Source organism: Urocampus carinirostris, chromosome 12 (genome assembly GCF_059441175.1).
Source record: "Urocampus carinirostris isolate Australia breed hairy pipefish chromosome 12, RoL_Ucar_1.0, whole genome shotgun sequence".
Lineage (NCBI taxonomy): Eukaryota > Metazoa > Chordata > Actinopteri > Syngnathiformes > Syngnathidae > Urocampus > Urocampus carinirostris.
Window position 1 is genome coordinate 5,410,585 of NC_142360.1, and position 20,360 is coordinate 5,430,944.

The window sequence follows — 20,360 nt, forward strand, 5'->3', positions numbered from 1 at the left end:
AAGGTATACAAGTAGGCTATTCAACTAATCACCTGAATCATCTAATTAACTCGAAACACCTTGCGAGGGTTTCCTGAGCCTTAAAAACACTCAGCTTGGTTCAGTAAACTAAATCACAAGTATGGGGAAGACTGCTGTCCAGAGGACCATCATTGATACCCTACATCAGGAGGGTAAGACACAAAAAGAAATTTCTCAAAGAGAAGGCTGTTCACAGAGTGCAGTTTCAAAGCATATCCACAAAAAGTCTGTTGGAAGGGAAAAATGTGGCCGGAAACGCTGCACAACCAAGAGAGATGACCGCAGCCTTAACAAAATTGTGAAGAAGAGCCGCTTCCAGAATTTGGGGGAGCTTCAAAGACAGTGGGCTGAAGCTGGAGTCCAGGTATCAAAAGCCACAGTTCACAGACGTGTCCGGGAAATGGGCTACAATAGCCGTATTCCCATGGTCAAGCCACTTCTGAACTCAAGACAACGGAAGAAGCGTCTGACTTGGGCTATGGAGAAGAAGCACTGGACAGTTGCAGAGTGGTCCAAAGTCCTCTTTTCAGACGAAAGCAAGTTTTGCATTTCATTTGGAAGTCAAGGCGCCAGAGTCTGGAGAAAGGCTGGAGAGGAGCAAAATCCAAGTTGCTTGAAATCCAATGTGAAGTTCCCACAGTCTGCAATGGTTTGGGGAGCCATGTCAGCTGCTGGTGTTGGTCCACTGTGTTTCATCAAGTCCAGAGTAAATGCAACTGTGTACCAAGAGATTTTAGAGCACTACATGCTTCCATCTGCTGAAAAGCTCTATGGAGATGAGTATTTCATTTTCCAGCATGATCTGGCACCTGCCCACAGTGCCAAAACCACCAGTAACTGGTGCACCAACCATGGCATCACTGTCCTTGATTGGCCTGCTAATTCCCCTGACCTGAACCCCATCGAGAATTTGTGGGGTATAGTTAAGAAGAAGATGAAAGACACCAGACCTACAAATGCAAATGAGCTGAAGGCCGCTATCGAAGCATCCTGGGCATCAATAACACCTCAGCAATGCCACAGGCTGATTGCCTCCATGCCACGCCGGATTGATGCAGTAATCCGTGCAAAAGGATTCCCAACCAAGTACTGAGTGCATCAATGGACATTTTCAAATGTTTGATTTAGTTTTGCTGTTATAAAATTATTTTTTTACTTGGTCTGAGGAAGTATTCTAATATTTTGAGATAGGATTTTTGAGTTTTTTTCAGCTGTAAGCCAAAATCAGCAATATTCAAATAATAAAAGGCTTGAAATAGTTCAGTTGATGTGTAATGAATCCAGAATGTATGACATTTTTGTTTTTTAATTGCATCACAGAAAATAAAGAACTTAATCACAATATTCTAATTTTCTGAGACAGTCCTGTATATATATATATATATATATATATATATATATATATATATATATATATATGTGTGTGATAAATGTTAGAAGCAATAATAAATAATAAAAATAATCAGTAAGTTGATCCTAGGAAATTTTCCAGACCTTGATGCCCTGACTCAGAAAAAAGGATACAATACAATACATATCATCACTGTGTTATTAAAGAAAAATCTTTCAAATGTTTTCTTCAAAAGTGCAAAATACTGCTGATATACCTACACAATTATCTTAGGTCAAAGTTTTTCTGTTCTCTGACTGGCCAGTCAGAGCAAATATTTTACACATGCGTTTAAACATGTCAAAACCAGAACAGAGACAGGACCCACTTGCGGACGTTTCTCTCAGCTGTATTGGGAAGAAGGGAAAGGATTGCACACACGATCCGGAGATCGCTGGTCGTGTGGAGTAGGTTGGTCAGATGCTGAAGTGGTATTTACATGGTGAACGATGGCGGTGTCGGGAGCGGGGGAAAACAGGTCAGTAGCCGGGACAGGAGAGCAAAAAACGTGGTCGAGATCAGAAAATGGGTCGAAACAGAAGAGGGCCAGAACAGGAGTGAGTCAGGGTCAAAAAGCTTGCCTAGCGTGAATTGAGGTTCGCAGACGGACTGACAACAGGTGACAGAAAGACAGGGGTTTATATAGAGACAGGGAACCAATCAGAGTTCGAGGCAGTTGGCGCCAAAGGAGCGGGCACAGCAGGTACCTCGCATCAGTAATCATGACAAACAAATTTTCAGTGATATACAAATGCAGAAGAAACAAATTAAATTGGTCTCATACTACTTAAAATAAGTTTTAGCTATTTTTGTAATACAAAACAATTATTCCAAATTTGTTCTACCAGCCCTCCCTTAAGACCTTTCTTTCCATTAAATCTAAGGTATAAATAGCACATTCGCCCTAAAGAGTGTTGTAATCAAAGAACAGTAACATTATTGGCTAATAGGGACAATGATGTTAACAGTGCATATTAGTCAAAATAATAAACAACTGGGGGTTAAAATAGTGAACTGGCCTTATTGCAATCACCATAGCAAGGGTCCAATATTAAATGAAAGAATAAACTTGTCAAACCTCTTCATTATTTCAGTCATTTATAACTCCTCCATTTGTTAAGCAATTATCTAAATTTTTCATTTTTTTAGCTGTGTTATAGTCTGTAGCCAGAAGTGGCCTTGAGCACCATGATATCAGTTCTTGTTAAAGACCGTCTCGTTACATTTCGTTTGATTCAACTTATGGACCCCTATTTGGTAAAATGATGGTAAGCCATTTCAGTCGTTGTACTCGTGAACTGTCTGAAGTAATTTTCTGTGACTCGTGCCCAGAATATTCTGTCGATAAAACTTGAAAAGATCTGCTTATCTCTCAAGCCAAGTTTTAATAACTTCCTTTTCGTTACCTGAAATAAAACAAACAAGGGGAAGGAGAAATAGACGATTTACAACACTAACATTCTGCCTGATATTTCAATAGTATCCCCCAGAAATAGCGTACGTCCGTATATATGTAAAAGAAGCTCAATGTATTTGTTCACCAGCATAAAAGAATCCCCTTAACTTTGTAAAAACGGAATCGCCTTACAGTGAGGGTACACGAGTGTCAACTTGCAGCACACGCCCTGAAAACCCTCCAACTACCTCCCACTTGGCTCTACCGCCGTTACCTCTCATTGCACATTCAGCAGCTCACTTTATACCGCATGTTTGCAGTGAGAGAGGGCAAAAAGATAGCGAGGGAGAAGGGGAGGAAAGCAGGAAGGTGGAACGACTAAAACAGAGAAAACAACAAGCCAAAACAGTGCAGCGTAGTCGAGAAAAAACGGCGGAGAAGAACTGGAGGCGAAAAAAAGGCAAACACGGGAAAGAAAAAGGCAAGAGATACTCGCGGAGGCATGCGGCGAGATTGACAGGGGTGGGGAGGGAGTACTGGAAACGGAGAAGATGCAGTTCTTGAGCGACACCAGGTTTTGAAATTCCGCTCACAGCCAAAGCAATTTCCTGGCGATGGCTGCACTGTCAGCTGCTTGGCTGGCTGGCGGTGAAATATGGTGGCTGGGAGTCGGCCACTAGCGTCCCCTTCCCCTCCCCCACAACAACCTGATGGATGTAGCCCCCGGAGGAGAGAGGAGACAGCGGTAGGGGGGTAGGAGGAAGGAGGAAAAGGAAAAAGGGAGATAATGTATAGAGACAAAGAGATAATACGGCCACGAATAAAAAGAGACAGCGGCCCATCCGGCTCCATTAGGGCGAAGTACGCCATAGAGGGAGTTTGAAGACGAAGGGTCGAGGTCTGATGGGGGTGAATTAGAATCGGATTGTCTTCGTTGTCATTGATAACAAGCAACTGTACTCTGTTTACGACAACATTAGACCTGGCACTCCAGGAGAAACATGTAATAAAAGAAAAAATAACAAATAGAGAATATTTTAGGATAGATAAGCAATATTCACAGGGATGTGCTTGTAGACTGGCCTAAGTTGTAAGTGCAATGAAAAAAAAACGGTAGCAGCAACATGGAGCGAAAATAAGAATAAAGAATACAATTTGAATACTGTAATCCCATGTTTATTGTGGTTAATGGAGACAAGAACCCTTGGGAGCTGTGAAAATTTGCTGGTTCCAACCATCTCTAAACGCATCTTCATCATTTCAGTAAAATATGCCTACAAGTGTCTTTAGGGCTGGAGCCACATAACAGCTGAAGCAATGTTCTTTCCATCTATGAGGGAAGTGAAGGACGCCTTACACTCAATGAACTAAATAGGATCACCAGCTAATACAGATGGTTCTGGCATTGGAAGCCTATTCATGGTTATAGTATCGTGGATTGCTTCGGCCAGATATAAAACATCCGTCTGTGGTGGTGATGCTCCATTAGGAAAATTAGTGAACTGCAGGTTGCTGTGGAAGGACAGGCTGTTGAAAACCTCCAGTCTTGCTCGTGCAGCTCTCATGTCCTTTTGTGACTTTAGCCTTTCCGACTCAATTTTTTCACCTTCCAGTTCTTTCCTTTGTTGTTCCTCCAAAAGGTTCTTCTTTTGTTTCTCTTCCCTCAATAGAATTTCATATTTTGCCTCTTTTGCTACTACTTCCGCATCTGCTCTTTTTGCTGCTTCTACAAAGTGTTGGCTGGAACCTTTTGAGTGTTGACTTTTAGATAAATCCATGGAGCCGAAGGATACGGTGGAGCCGAAGATGGAGTGAGCATAGTCTCTTTTGAGAATCTCATAAGGGCCTTTTCCTACTGTTTTGCTGCCAAAGTCTCCATCAATTACTAAAATCATCTGATAGGCCATCATAACAATTGCACTTGTAATTGCCTCAAAGGCACCAATACTACATACCTGTATAGTCTCACGAGTTGGTGTGCCATGTGCTATGATTTGCGTGTACAAGCTTGTAACCTTCTCCTTGCCTTCTTCTAATGAGTTTACTAATATAACGCTCAGGAATGTTTACCTTTAGCTGGTTCCTAGCTTTTCTATATCTCATCTTCTCCGTAGGAATTTGTTTTCGACCAGTACGATGAAAATCTTCCTGCTCATTGCCTTGTGTGATTGGTGTACGTCGTCTGGAGGTTCTTTGATGCTGCTTTCTTTTTGATTAGGCACCACAAACCTTGACCATCACGTCAGGTCCCGCTCTGGTAAGAGGTGTGATGGGCCCGATGAGGCAAAGCCTTTACTGTAGCGACCCGGCTCAATGATGGTCGAGCCTTTTGACTGATACTTCAAGGTGTTTTATTCAAACGACCGTTTAGGTAAAAAATAATACACACTATGTAGCAACGTAAAAGCTGTTAAAGAAGAAAATTAAAGTACATAGTGATCCTTCATATCCACTCATATTTATTTGTTTAGCCCTTGATCACAAAAAGTTTCCATTGCGCTCCACTCAGCCTTCACCTCAAGTCCAAAGATCTCCATGTCAGGATGCTGTTCATTGACGTGACCTCAGCATTTAATACTACAATCTCTCAGCAGCTCATCCACAAATTTGATCGCCTAGGACTCAATACCTCCCTGTGTAATTGGCTGCTCGACTTCCTCACAGGGAGACCACAGGCAGTCCAGATGAGCAACAACACCTTCAGCACCATCACAATGAACACAATGTCAATGTCCCCCTCAGGACCCTCTCTCAGAGCCAGAACCAGCAGGCTAAAGGAAAGCTTATTCAGTCAGGCTGTCAGGACTACGAACGCTCTCTCTGCGCTTCTCCCTCCCACTATTCTGGCTTCTGAAAAATCAATGCAAAACTGCTCTTTTTAGAAGCCGGCTATATTTCATATATATTGAAATTAAAAACCTATATTTAATATGGTTGAAAACAAAAACTTGCAGCTATTTGTTCCTGCAGCTATTGGTTATTTGTATGGTGCTTTGTCTATTTCATATTTGCAAGCGGAGAAGAGGAATGAATTTCATCTGTGCTGTGTGTTGTGCATATACCATATTTGACAATAAAGTTGAAGTTGAGTGAAGGCTCAAGAGTAAAATTCATAGCACACCACTATTTTTTCCTCATATTGAGGTGTCTTTCACAATGTCCCATGAAGGACAGTTGTGGCGCTCCGGTCACAATTTCCTCCAGACTGGGCAGAGAGTAACCAGTACTTTTCTAGGCAGTGTTGATGACTCTGTAAGGTTTTCCTGTCAAATTCAAACGAGTTCAAAGAACTTCCAACTTCTGATCCGGCTCTTCTTCATATTAAGCTCTCCTGGAAGAGGCCCCAGGAAAGACACTAATGATGTGTCGGTAACATAAATATCAGGCTGCTGCAATGTCCTGAAAGCTGGGCAGAGATCAGCCAAATATCTTCTGGGCTGTGTCGATGACTCTCTGTAATACAAACAAGTTCCTAGAACTTCCAACTTCCAATATTGTTTTTCCTCATATAGAGCTTGTTGACGTCCTACGAAGGACAGTTTTAACATCTTAGTTACATACGTACCAGGTTGCCATCATGTCCTGTAGACTGAGCAGAAAGTGGCCAATTAATTTGTGGGCTGTGTTGATGACTGTCTTTAATTCAAAGGAGTTCCAAAAACTTTGAACCCCTGGCCTGGTTTTTCCTAAAATCGAACTCTCCTTCACAATGTCCAAAGAAGGACGTCCTGGTCAGATATTAAGGATCTGCAGTGTCCTATAGACTGGACAGACAAGAAAACAAATAAGATCTTCCAACTTCTGACCGGTTTCTTTGTAATATTGAGCTCTTATTGTTCGACGTCCCACGAAGGACAGTTATGACGTCCCCGTCACATAAATATCAGTCCTCCGCAATGTCACATCAAGCATAGCACAATGCTTTGCTAATGCACTGTCAATCAAACGCGGGCGTTCCGGAGGCCGAGAGCTGTGATTGATGCTTCAATTAGCAACCTGTTCTGACCTACAGAATTGTTCATTTGAAATTGTAATTAAGCAATTAAGGGCAATTAAGAAACAGACACCGCTGAATGAAAGTCAAAAGACAATTTGAGTGGGGAAGGGGGTGGTTAGTCTGTGTGGACAAGGGAGCTGCGCTCTAGAAACAAAAACAAATAACCCAAAATGGGGTAAAAAAATCCATTGATCCATGACTTGGATCGAGGTAATCCAATTTTCTGGTTTATTTTGTATGAAATGACTCATTCTTTTGATTTTTTCAGAAAAACAATTGGCAGGGAAGGTGAGTTAGAACTAAATAAAAGACATCATAGACATCATAGCAAGTGCGGATAGCCAGTCTTTCGACATTGCTCACTGTGGGCAGAATATACACGCATGAGTAGATCATTATGATAACAATTGTTAGCACATCATTGCTTGGAATTAGAAAACCTTGCAAGGCTGAGTCCCATTCTTCGCACTTTCACTCACTATCTGCCCTAGTCACTCGGTTTTGCGCGTTCACGTGAAAATGGGATGTGTCCCGATACTCTCAAGACCGAGGGAGAAGTGCCCTCAAACCATGTCATAACCTCTTCAGACCGAGGGAGGTCGGTACCTCACTTGGGAGCCAAATGACTACCCAGAAGGCTATGCGAATTCTCAATATCAACAAACATGGCTGGAAAGGAACCGCACAAATGCAAGTAGTTTTCCACAACAGTGCATGTATTTGCAACGAAATATATTGAGATATCTTGGTTAGACGTAAAAGCAATAGAAAATCGTATTTCCGCGTTTAAACATGAACATTGCAAAATCGCTACTTTATACAGTGCATAAATCTACCGAAGGAGCCGCAAAAAAAATCCTCACACTACAAACTGTAGAGTTGGATAACTGGAGAAAATCATGGCTCAGCCTATTCCTGCTTTTATTTTAAACGAGTCGTGCTTTTACATCGACATGGCCAGACTCTAAAGCAGCATAGTGACAATAACGTTCTGGATATATACGCTCGTTTACTGCACACAATTTTGGATGTTGTGTTTTATTTACAATATGATTCTTTCATGTGAGATCAGAATGCATTATTTTCATCATGCATCGTGAGTAATGTCTCCGAATTTCACGTGGAAATACAGTTGAAACAAATTACTATCACACAGTCCACTGCCTTCTCTGTAAACACATATTAAATAAACTAATTACCTTCTTAAAATGTTGTCCAAATGTGGAGACAATTCTAAAGCATATGTGATCCTCGCCAATAGAAGGCTCTTACAGCCATAAGAATAACATGTCAGTTTTGTGTATCTATTCACGATCAAATAATTATCCAGAACACATCCTACAATTTCCTGTCTCACATCAACTTGTTGAGCATCCTATACACAGTTGTTTTTGTACAATACACCAGCATTAAGTAGTTCTTGTTTTTTCCACCCAACCTAAAGGCCACTGTAGAATGTCCCGTGGAAGAGCTGGTCACCATCACAGCTACCACACCATCCACACCACCGGGCACGTCGTCGGCATCTTCCAATCCGGCGCTAAACCCCAAATCACCCAGAAAAAAAAGGAAGCACGATACACTCCTTGACTTTTTGAAAGAGGAGTCTGCCAGAGTGAAGAAAAGGCACGAGGAAACTGAGGCCAAAACTGAGCAATTCCCGATCCTTTTTGGGAAGCTCGTGGACAAATTTCCAGAACAGTGACATCTCTGCAATGTTTCCCTTTGTTTTATAAAATGAAAATATTTTATTTTATTAAGAACTCAATGAAGTTCCAGTTTGTGTTTTCCAGCTTTATGGAAGTTTTGGTATATTTTTGTTACGATTTGTGACACATTATTTATTTACTATTATGTATTTCGGCCCAATGTGAGTTTGTTTTTCTGAATGTAAACTATCATTTAACCTGGAGTGATTTGTAGTTGTTTTCTGTCCAACAGTCACATAGTTCATACACAGTATCTCACAACATTTTGAAATAGACCACCAAGGTATTACTCAAAATAAAAATGTTTATTGAATAGTGATGCAGAAAAGCACAGGATGCAAATGTGGGTCTGACTTCCAGAGCCTGAAACATGGCTTTTGGGCAATTTATTCCATACTAACTGTGGACAATTCTGTGTACGGTGGGCCTGGGAACCCTGAAGACCCGTGACACCACACGGTAGGACAGAGCGTGGGCCAGCCAGTACACGTAGATCAGGACCTCCAGCCATGGTCCTGTTCCCTCTTTAGCAGCTCCTGCAGGGCCCACATGACCTTCTTGCGCAACCTTAAGTCCTGAATGAGTTCTGACTCCACATCGAACCATAAGCACAGGATAGGAACATTCCTGTCCAACCTGTCCACGCTTAAGGGACGGCCACTCTGGAACACAATAGATAACATAAACAATTTAGACATACATGTGGGCATAGAAAAGAAAAAGACAGCTTTTACTGTGATGTAAGCATCATGAAAAAATGTTGAAATGACATTTTTTATATCCAATGACAACTCTTTTGAATTAAATTCCTTATGAACTAAGGTGTTTGGGTCGTACAGGGAAGTTTGGCGATGATATTATGTCCGCTTAAGGGTCAGGTGGACTGTTCTTGTGTTTGTTTACTTTTCATCATGTCACACATTAAAGACCCCTATTATATGTCATAAAATGGCATTAAGATACTAATAAGTAGGTTGTCATTTATGTCTACACAAACATAGGCTATCATGTGAACGTGCGTTGTATGTTAACCCTTACTGTATTTGACCGAACGGGTCATTTTTTTTTTATGAGTGTGCATACCTTGTAAAGATGAATCAGCGCTACATAGCGCCGAAGCTGTTTTCAGTATAGCACATTTCTCCTCCGTTGATTGAAGACACGGAAAAGGTGATGAGCTTCCAGGCAATCGGTAATAACACAGCTGTAGCGGGCATTTTTAATGTTGCACGAACTCTCCAACTGCCACACCACAGGTTGAGACTCGAGTTGTTTACATGTGACGTAGACCAATACGTCACTGAGGTCTACAGCCAATTCGTATTACGGCCATCTACTGGACTGGGGTGGAACCTTGCAAGTCTCGTCCAATTTCTTAAGGGACAATCTTCACTTTGCACTCCACTCACTGAGGGCACTTCCCTATTGAGGGACCTCACTGGAGGGTTCTCAGGGCCAAGTGAGAGGAATTGGATTGGGCCATCTCTCTCTTTAGATTGTAGACCTTATGCTGTTTAGGCAGAGGGAAGAAAAGCTGATGGATAATTTCTAAGTTTGGTGAGGGGTCAAATTAATAAAGAAAATACCAGAGTTCAAATTAATTCAAACAAATGCCAGCAATAAACCGTGAGCATGAACCATTTATTTGAATTTCTCTGAAAAATGATTAGCCAGTTTATGAACTTTTTTATACAAATAAAACACACAGGTGTGTAAATTGAAACCATAAAAAAAGAAATACAATATTTTCTCACACATATAAAAGCTGTAGTCAATCATGGACAATTCATCACATCCACTACACGGCATCAATCAGATTCAGATTCAGATTCAGATCTACTTTATTGTCATTCTAGTACACGTGTATACAGAACGAAATGTCGATCCATCTGACCCGCACAGTTTCCTTGAATGTACAGATATAAGTAAAAGTTGTATTGTATTATGGCTACGTATAGTATTTTACCATAGTGCCGATAGTGCAAGAGGAGTAGCTAACCGGATGTGCAAAATGGGCAGTCAGGTTAACAAGTCAGGTAAACAGTAACATTAACACTGTAACAATAACGCTGTAAGTACAATAGTGCAGAGAGCAAATGTGCAAGGAGTGGCAAACTATAAAGAACTGCCAGTAGTGCAAAAAGTCAGATTAGCAGCCTTTTAGATTTAGGTTAACTATGTGTTAGATTGACCATTTAACAGTCTAATGGCCAGGGGGACTAGACTACTGCGGAACCTGGTGGTCCTGCACCGCACACTGCAGTACCTCTTCCCAGAGGCTAGCAGAGTGAACAGTCCATGATGGGGGTGAGAGGGGTCCCCGATAATGTTCTTAGCATGGGATAGGCAGCGCTTCTGGCCAATGTCCTGAATGGAGGGAAGTGTAGTCCCGATTATTTTCTCTGCTGTCCTCGTTACCCTCCTCACCCTACCCCAGTCGGTAGCGCTGCAGCCTCCACACCACACAGAGATACAGCTGGTCAGGATACTCTCTATGGTGCCCCTGTAGAATGTGATGAGGGAGGGTGGGGGCAGGTGGGCTCTCCTCATCCTCCGTGGGAAGTACAGGCGCTGCTGTGCCCTCTTAACCAGTGATGCAGTGTTCACGGACCAGGTGAGTTTGTTTGTAATGTGCACCCCTAGGAACTTGATACTGCTGACAACCTCCACAGCCTTGTTGTTGATGCAAAGTGGGGCATGGTTGGGCTGTTTTTTCCTAAAGTCGACAATGATCTCTTTAGTTTTGTCAACATTCAGGACCAGGCTGTTGTCCCTGCACCAGCCCACCAAATGCTCCACCTCCTCTCTGTAGGCCAGGTCGTTGTCGTCCCTGATGAGGCCCACCACTGTTGTGTCGTCAGCATACTTCACGATGTGGTTTGTGGCGGACGCAGTCGTGTGTCATCAAGGTGAACAGCAAGGGGCTCAGGACACAGCCTTGGGGGGAGCCCGTGCTGAGGTAGATGACATCTGAGATGTTCTGACCTATCCGCACTGATTGGGGTCTGTCACTGAGGAAGTCCAGCAGCCAGTTCCGCAGGGGGGTGTTGAAACCCAGGAGTGTCATTTTGTCTACCAGATGTTGTGGGATGATGGTGTTGAATGCTGAACTGAAGTCCAGGAACAGCATCCGCACATGGGTGTTCTTGTCCTCTAGGTGTGTCAGGCTCAGGTGAAGCGCGGAGGAGATGGCATCCCTGGTGGAGCGGTTTGTCCGGTAGGCAAACTGAAAGGGGTCGAATGAGGAGGGGAGACTGGAGGTGATGTGCTCTTTAACCAGTCTCTCAAAGCACTTCATTATGATAGGAGTCAGTGCAATGGGCCGGTAATCGTTGAATGATAAGATCTGGGGTTTCTTTGGCACAGGGATGATGTTGGCAATTTTGAAGCATGATGGTACTATGGCTTGGTCTAGCGAGGTGTTGAAAATGTCTGTTAGTACACAAGCCAGCTGATCGGCGCACTCCCTAAGTATCCGCCCCGGAATGTTGTCCGGGCCTGGAGCCTTCCTTGTGTTGACCCCTCTCAGGGTTTTTCTCACGTCAGTTGAGTCCAGGTGGAGTGCTCTTTCGTCCTGATTTGGAACCGCTTTCGCTGCAGGGGTGCCGTTTTGTGCCTCGAACCTTCCAAAGAATTTGTTGAGGTCATTCAGAAAGTCCATGCTAGTGTCCTGCACTGGGGCGGTGGTTGGCTTGTATTTGGTGATGGCCTGAATGCCTTTCCACATATCCCTGGTGTTGGTTGTATTGAGGAAACGTTCCTGGATTTTTTGACTGTGTGTTCGCTTTGCTAGTCTGATAGCACGGTTCAGGTTAGCCCTCGCTGATCTCAGCGCCTCCTTGTCACCAGATTTAAAGGCAAGGTTCCGTACTTTTAGTTGTTTGCGTATCTCAGCAGTCATCCAGGGCTTCGGATTGGCACGGGTGCATATAGTTTTGGTATTGCTGACGTCTTCTGCGCATTTACTGATGTAGTCTGACACAGAAATTGCGTACTCATCTATATTTATTTTGTTGTTGTAAGTGGCAGCCGATTTAAACATGTCCCAATCAGTGCAATCAAAGCAGTCCTGTAGTGCCTCCATTGCCCCCTCAGACCACACCCTCACCTGCTTCACTGTAGGTTTTTCTCTGGTCAGCAGGGGCTTGTATGCTGGAATTAGCATAACAGAAAGGTGATCTGATGAGCCAAGGTGGGGGCGGGGGGCTGCTTTATATGCACCTTTGATGTTTGTGTAGGCCAGGTCTAATGTGTTCCTACCTCTTGTAGCAAAATTTACATGCTGATGGAATTGCGGGAGAACTGTTTTCATATTGGCCTGGTTAAAGTCCCCCGCCGCAATAAAAATGCACTCGGTGTAAGCATGCTGCAGTTCACTCACAGTTCGGTAGAGAACGTCCATCTCCAAACAGAAGAGCAGCTTCAGCGAAAGACTGCTGTCATAGTCTTGTTCCACTGACAGACTGAGGAGATAATTTCTTCCTCATGCCTTGAGGCTATTTAACACCACCCGGGGGAGTAAGAGCCCATATTAAACCCCACCCCTACATTTGCATATTACCCTATTTTTATTACAGTGTGTATTTTATGTAGCACTATTTAAATACTCTAAATCAACACGTTATATGGGGTATTTCTGTATTTTATTTCTTTTATTTTATTATTTTATTTTTCAACATAAGTATACTGCTGGAGGTGTGAATTTTCCTACGGGGATGAATAAAGTATCTATCTATCTATGTATCTATGTATCTATCTATGTATCTATCTATCTATCTATCTATCTATCTATCTATCTATCTATCTATCTATCTATCTATCTATCTATCTATCTATCTATCTATCTATCTATCTATCTATCTATCTATCTATCTATCTATCTATCTATCTATCTATCTATCTATCTATCTATCTATCTATCTATCTATCTATCTATCTATCTAAGGTGGTATCAGAGAGTTTTATTTTACTGATTGATAGTTTTGTTACATTAATGTATTTATTTTATTTTAGGGGGGTTTATTTCCACGTTTTTGTATTTGGAATGTTCTTGTTTATTTCTGCATTTAGTTTACTTTAATTAGTTTACTTTATATATTGTTATTTTGGTTTTCAAATTTTAATTTAATTTCAGAATTAATATCTTTTATCTGTTTTTATTTTCAATGTTATTGCTTTTTGTATTTATTTCAGCATTTATTTTGGAATTTATTTGAATATTGAGAGTTTTTGGTATATTATTTTAATTTTTACATTCATTCAACTATAAATTGTAGTTTTTATTTCTGTTTTTGTATTTAATTTTACAAACAACATCTTGATCTGTTTCAATTGTATCTATTATTTTTTCTCTTTATTTTCTTTTTTCTTTTGAGATTTACGTATTTTTTCTAAATTTATTATTATACTTATTAATTTATATATTTACATGATGTTGTTTTCATTTCCATTTTTGTATTACATTTTGGAATTTGTTTTTGTATCCATTTTTGGTTTTCACTAATTTCTTTGTGTTTATTTTTGCATTTATTTTGACATTTCATTTTAATTGTCAGTATATATTTCTTTATTTTTTTTTAAATGAATTCATTTTTATATTTATAATATAATATATTGTTTCTATTTCCATTTATTTGTATTTAATTTCAGAATTGATACTTGATTTCTTTATCTTCTTATATTTTGAATTTTGTAACTTATTCAACAATTAATTCATTTATATACAGTGAAGAAAATAAGTATTTGAACATCCAGCTATTTTGTTATTTCTCCTACTTAGAAATCATGGAGGGGTCTGACATTTTCATCATGTCCACTGTGAGAGACATAAACTAAAAAGAAAAATCCAGGAATCACAATGCGTGATTTTTTTTTAACAATTTACTTGTGTGATCCAGCTGCAAATAATTATTCGAACACCTGTCTATCATTTAGAATTCTGATCCTGAAAGACCTGTTAGTCCGCCCATTAGAAGTACACCTGCACTCCATGTATCATCCTGAATCAGATGCACGTGTTTTAGGTCCTTAGCTGCATAAAAACACCTGTCCACCCCATACAATCAGTAAAACTTTAACTTGTAACAAGGCTAAGACCAAAGAGCTGTCCAAAGACACCGGAAACAAAATTGTACACCTCCACACGGCTGGAAAGGGCCATGGAGCAATTGCCAAACAGCTTGGTCAAAAAATGTCCACTGTTGGAGCAATCATTAGAAAATGGAAGAAGCTAAACATGACGGTCAATCTCAATCGGAGTGGAGCCCCATGTAAGATATCACCTTGTGGGGTCTCAATGATTCTAAGAAAGGTGAGGAATCAGTCCGGAACTACATGACAGAAATTGGTCAATGACCTGAAAAGAGCTGTTTAACAAAACGACCCACTTTGGGCTGAGTTCTTCATTTTTTGTTTAGGTTGTTTATAAAAAGATCAAATGTTGGTGTGGGTTTGGCTTTTAAGTTAACCCAATGAATGGATAAGTCCATGCTTCACCCAAATTGTGTTCTTTTCGCCGCTACTTTCTACTACTAGTTGCCGCTTTTTAGAATATGCCCATTGGCGAAAATCTGCGGGTGGGCCCTCGGTGGCTATAAACACTTTAGTGCAAATCCAAGAAGGTCAAACGAATGAATTTTGTCTTAAAAGTGCTTATCTGCCGCATGTTAATTCTAAAGGGGTGCGGCAGTGCGGCGAGAGCAGTTAATGCCCGGCTTATCCCTACACGGGAAGGCGAAAAAAGAGCTGATTGGAGCAGGATTACAAGCTCGGGAATAAAGCCCTTCGCATTGGTGACGTACCTTTCGGAGGGGAAGGGAAAAGTTCAGCTCGTTCGGAAAGAAAAGAACCCCAGTTAATCGAACTTGCTTTTATAATAGCGTTTAAATATGGGCGCCTGGAGGAGGTTGGAAAACTGAGTTTTTGAGTCCATTTTAGAGCTAGAGCTAGGTCTGAGTGAGGACGCAGGTCAAATTAGTTTGGTGAATCTCCCATAATTTTCTCATAATTCATAGTCACCCATCTATTGGATTGGGAAAACAACATACAGTAATCCCTCGGTTATCGCTGTTAATTGGGACCAAAACCACCCGCGAAAAGTGAAAATCCGCGAAGTAGCGACGCCCCTTCAGAAATGCTTAAAAAAAAAAGTTTTTTTTTTTTTTTTTTTTACATTATTTTATTATTATTATAATTTTTTGGACCTGCGAATCTCTGAACCCGCGAACGTGGAAACACGAATAGCGACAACCCTTCAAAAGTGCTTTAAAAAAAAAAACGTTTTTTTTTTTTTTTTTTTTTAAGTTATTCTATTTTATTATTATTTTTTAGACCCGCGAAGCTCTCAACCCGCAAACGTGGAACCGCGAAGTAGCGAGGTCCCACTGTAATGTTCATTTTTGACTCCAATTTTGACCCGATTTTAAACTCGCTACAGCCATGTCTAAGTGAGGACGTAGGTCAAAATAGTTTGGGAGAATCTAGCACAATTTTCTCATAATTCATAATTACCCAGAAAGTGTAAAAGAAAAACAGAAAAACCACCTAATAATATTTCTTTGGGATCTTAGGACCTTAATTTTTTTGTTTATTATATATACCGAGGCCATATCTCCCTAGTGGGAGGTGGCTAGAGTCAAGAACACATTCACATTGTTAAATACATACATCTAATCTGAACTTGTATATAAATCCCGTTTGTGTGCGTGTGTGTTTCACGTGTTGGCGTGTGTTCGCGTGGAGTCATTTTTAAATATTATTAATATATTGCTATCCTCGGGTATTGTTCCGGTAGTCTTCAAGTCATCAAACCCATGCTTCGCGACCTAACCCTAACCCGAAAAAGCCTATGTAATTATAGGCCGGTGTCAAATCTACCATTTTTTGCAAAATTACTTAAAAAGGTCGTTGCACCAATGATCTTCTCTTAGCAATAGATTCTGGTGCATCGTCAATGCTACTGCTGCTGGATCCCATGACTGCTTTTGATACTGTGGAACACAACATATTACTTGTTTGTCTGGAAAAATGGATCGGTATCTCAGAAAACCGTACTCTCGTGGTTTAATTCCGACCTGTCAGACAGCATATATGTGTTAAATAAGGCAATCTGACCTCTGAACATTTTGATGTCCCCTGTGGCATTCCACTGGGCTCTGTACTTGGGCTCCTTTTAGTATTTACTGTATATGCTTCCGCTTGGTGATATTATAAGCTAGTATGATATTAGTTTCCATTGCTTTGCAGATGACATTCAACTGTATCTGCCACTGGAGATAACTGGTCAGTTAAATTGTAGAAATTTGGATGCCTGCCTTACTGAAATGCAAAGATGGATACCACTTAATTTCTTGCGCCTTAACATGTACTTCCTGGAAACATTTCTTTAATTGATGTTCACTATGTTTTGTGTACGGTTACCCAATGCAAAATCTATTGCACCCTGGTCATCATGGAAGGGGGATTACCACTTCTGAGGCCCCTTCTCAAGGTTTCTTATTTTCCTCGTGCTGAGGTTTTGAGTTTTTTCTTGCCCGCATGTTGGTTTAAGATCAGGGGATGGTGTCATTGTAACCGGTGCTCTCCTTTGAGACATCTTGTGATTAAGGACTGTACAAATAATGTGACTTAACCTGACTTGACTCCAATTTCAACCCGATTTTACCCAACAAATGGTACAGGAAAACAACATAATATCAATTTTGGACTGGTCCAAATAGTTAACGGAAAATTTGCCGGCGAAGGAGTAAGGTCAACAACATGATGTAGATTTAAATCTATTACTCTCTTTCCTCTTTTTGTCACACTTTTTTTCTCTGTCCATCTGTAACATTGTCTCTCTCTGCATTTGTTTGTCTGCCCGTTTGTCAATCTATCTACCTACCTATAGAAATTTCCATATGTCACTCTATCACTCCCTTTATTGATACATCCATCCATACATTAATCTATCAATCTCTGTCTATAACTCTCTCTATTTATCTATATGTCTGTCCATTCATCCATGCGTCTATCTACCTACATAACCATATAGATGTCACTCTAATACCCACGTTGTCTGTCTGTCTCTCTGTCAATATATATTTAACTCTACCCCTTTATCTATCCTTCTCTCTCTCTATTTATCTCTCTAGATATACATTTTCTCTCTTTCTCTCTATCTCTTTCTCTTTTTTGTTTTCATTTCTCTCTTTGTATTTCTCTCTTCATCTCTCTGTCTATTCATCTCTATACATTAATCCCTCTCTCTCTCTCTCTCTCTCTCTTTCTATTCAATTCTTTATTTCTCTCTTTTTCTCTCACTCTCCTCATCTCTCTCTCTCTCTCTCTCTCTCTCTCTCTCTCTCTCTCTCTCTCTCAGTGCTGACGGAAGGACAAAATATGAGAAAAATCGATAGACAGAAAAGGGGAGGGATCGAAAAAAAAAGAGAGAGAGGGAGCGATGCACATACATCCATGTAATATTCTACGTAGCGTACGACAGGTTCGATGAGCCAATTGCGAGGAAGGGGCCACACGCTCAGTGACCTTCTAATGATGTCACTGCAACAGAAGATGGCAGATGGCCTGACCTGCTTCAGGGGCGAGAGTAAATGACACAAAAACTTTTCCTTCTGTCCGTTTCCATCAATCTCTCATATTGATGATGCTATTTACCCGTTTAAGAACGCAGAGGTGACACGTAATCGGGCTGAACGGGGCCTTATTGCCTCATGAGCCTCCAGATTTGTGCACGGTTAAAAAAAAGGAAGGTCAATACGGAAGCGACGGCAAGACGAGGAACAAAAGTGTGTCAAATGAGAAATTAATAAAATGTGATTACTTCATTAGTGCGGCAGAAATATCCAACACGGTTTTACAAATCTATTCTGAACCTCAATTGGCGGTCAAAAAGAATTAGAGGCTAGTTTTGGATGTGTTCTAAAATATATTTGACGGTTCGAAAGTTAACGCATGTAAAGCATTGTGTAAGGAGCGTCAAATTAAATATTTAAGCAGTCATCAATAAAGCAGCTTTGTCATTTTTGTTTCCTTATTTATAACATCCTCGCACAAAATTAGTTAGAATGTTTTAAGAATTACAATTGTTTTTTTTGTTATGACGTAGTTGATAACTGGAGCAAGATTATCTAACACTGGGAGGGTAAATGGTCTGCATTTATATAGCGCTTTTCAAGTCAATGAAGACCTCCCAAAGCGCTTGACAATGTGTTTCACACTTACCCATTAACACACACACTCACACACCTACCTGCTTATTGGGGCCGACTAAAACTAGTCAAGTCATGTTTGTTTGTGCCCCCTTAATAACAAGGAGTCTCAAAGGGCTGCACAGACCTCAGACTAATACAAACTACAGACTATTATTACACCATCCTCTGATCTAAAACCTACATGAGGGCAAGGAAAAACTCAAAAACCTCCGCAGTGTCTGAAACTCATGACAAAAAGTTACCGGTCACCAGGGCAGACAACGTTGAAAAGTTGCCTGCCCAGCCATGAAGTTGCCTGTCCCATTTTTCACAACTTTAAACACAATAAGACGACAAATGGCAAAAAAAACCCATTGTTGCAAAGTATTAAGGGTTGATAATCAGAATATATAGGCAGCTCGGCGCGCAGTGGTTAGCGCGTTTGCGGCACAGTTCTGAGGTCATGAGATCGAACCTCCTGTGTATGTTTTCATGGTCTCCCCTTGCCTGCATGGGTTTCCTACGGGGATTCAGGTTTCTTCCCACATTCCAAAATCATGCATGTCAGGTTTATTGGCCAGTCCGAATTGTCCCTAGGTGTGAATAAGCTAGTAAGTTGTCTGTCTCCGTGTGCCCTGCGACTGGCTGGGAACCAGTTGAGAGCAATGTTCTCTCTAAGCTGCGCGCGTGCGCAATTGCGCACTGCTCGCACATTCTCAGCGCACAAGAAAATCTAGCCAGCGCACAAAAATGAGGGCTCGAAATTACTTATTAAGAAGCGACTTAAGTCAAAGTTACAGTGCATGAAGGTAAAAATACACACCCTGACGTTGTGTCCTAAATGCGGTATTTTGAAGTCGAACGAAGTTGAGTAAAATTAGTAGAGTATGTCGAGAACCGGCTTCTTCGGCTCGGCTCACTAAAAGGAACCGGCTCTTTCGGGTCCTAAACGGCTCTCAGGTTGTTTTTGCTTCTTTAATCCCAACATGACCAAATATTATGTAAAACTATGCACAAAATGACTTAAAGGAAGGGGGGGATAGAACAAAAAAGAAAAAAAATACCAAAACGAAAAAGTAGTAGAAAAAATTTAGAAAAAAGCCAGAAAAAAAGAAAAGAAAGAAATGTAGGAAAAAAGTAAATAGAGAACAAAAAGAAAAAAGTAGTAGCTCGGAAAAAATAAACACAATGAGATTTTAGGGAAATTTTAAAAAAAGTAGAAAAAAACACCGAAAAAAAAAATAAAAAGTTTGTGTTGCATTCAAATAATTTCCAATTATATCAAGTGAATCTTGCTGCCAACATTGTACTTCCACTAAAAAATGTGATTAAGTACAGTTCCGTATCTTACAACCGAGTAAATAAGCCCCCAAAAATGTTAATATTATGAGACAAAATATATCAGTAAATAAAAAGAAATGGATATCTTGTGAAAGAATTGTAAGAACAAACGACGTTTGAAGGCCGTACAACCGTTGCAATAGTACATGAGTCAATTCATTCAAAAGAGAAAAATAATTTTGCATTGCCGGGAAAACTCAGCAAAATGTAAGTTGATGTCAAGTTTTGGATATGTTTGATAATTAATTATCTTGCCACACTTGGGATTATGGTTGCTCACTGTTGTTTCAAGCGTTGCTCACCAACTTTTTGTGAA

General features: G+C 40.6%; 1 protein-coding gene across 2 annotated transcripts in view; it reads right to left on the reverse strand.

The window, feature by feature from the left end:
- The window catches only part of agbl4 (AGBL carboxypeptidase 4), a 599,711-nt gene that overhangs the window by 46,186 nt on the left and 533,165 nt on the right, over positions 1-20,360 (reverse strand). The window lies entirely within an intron of this gene.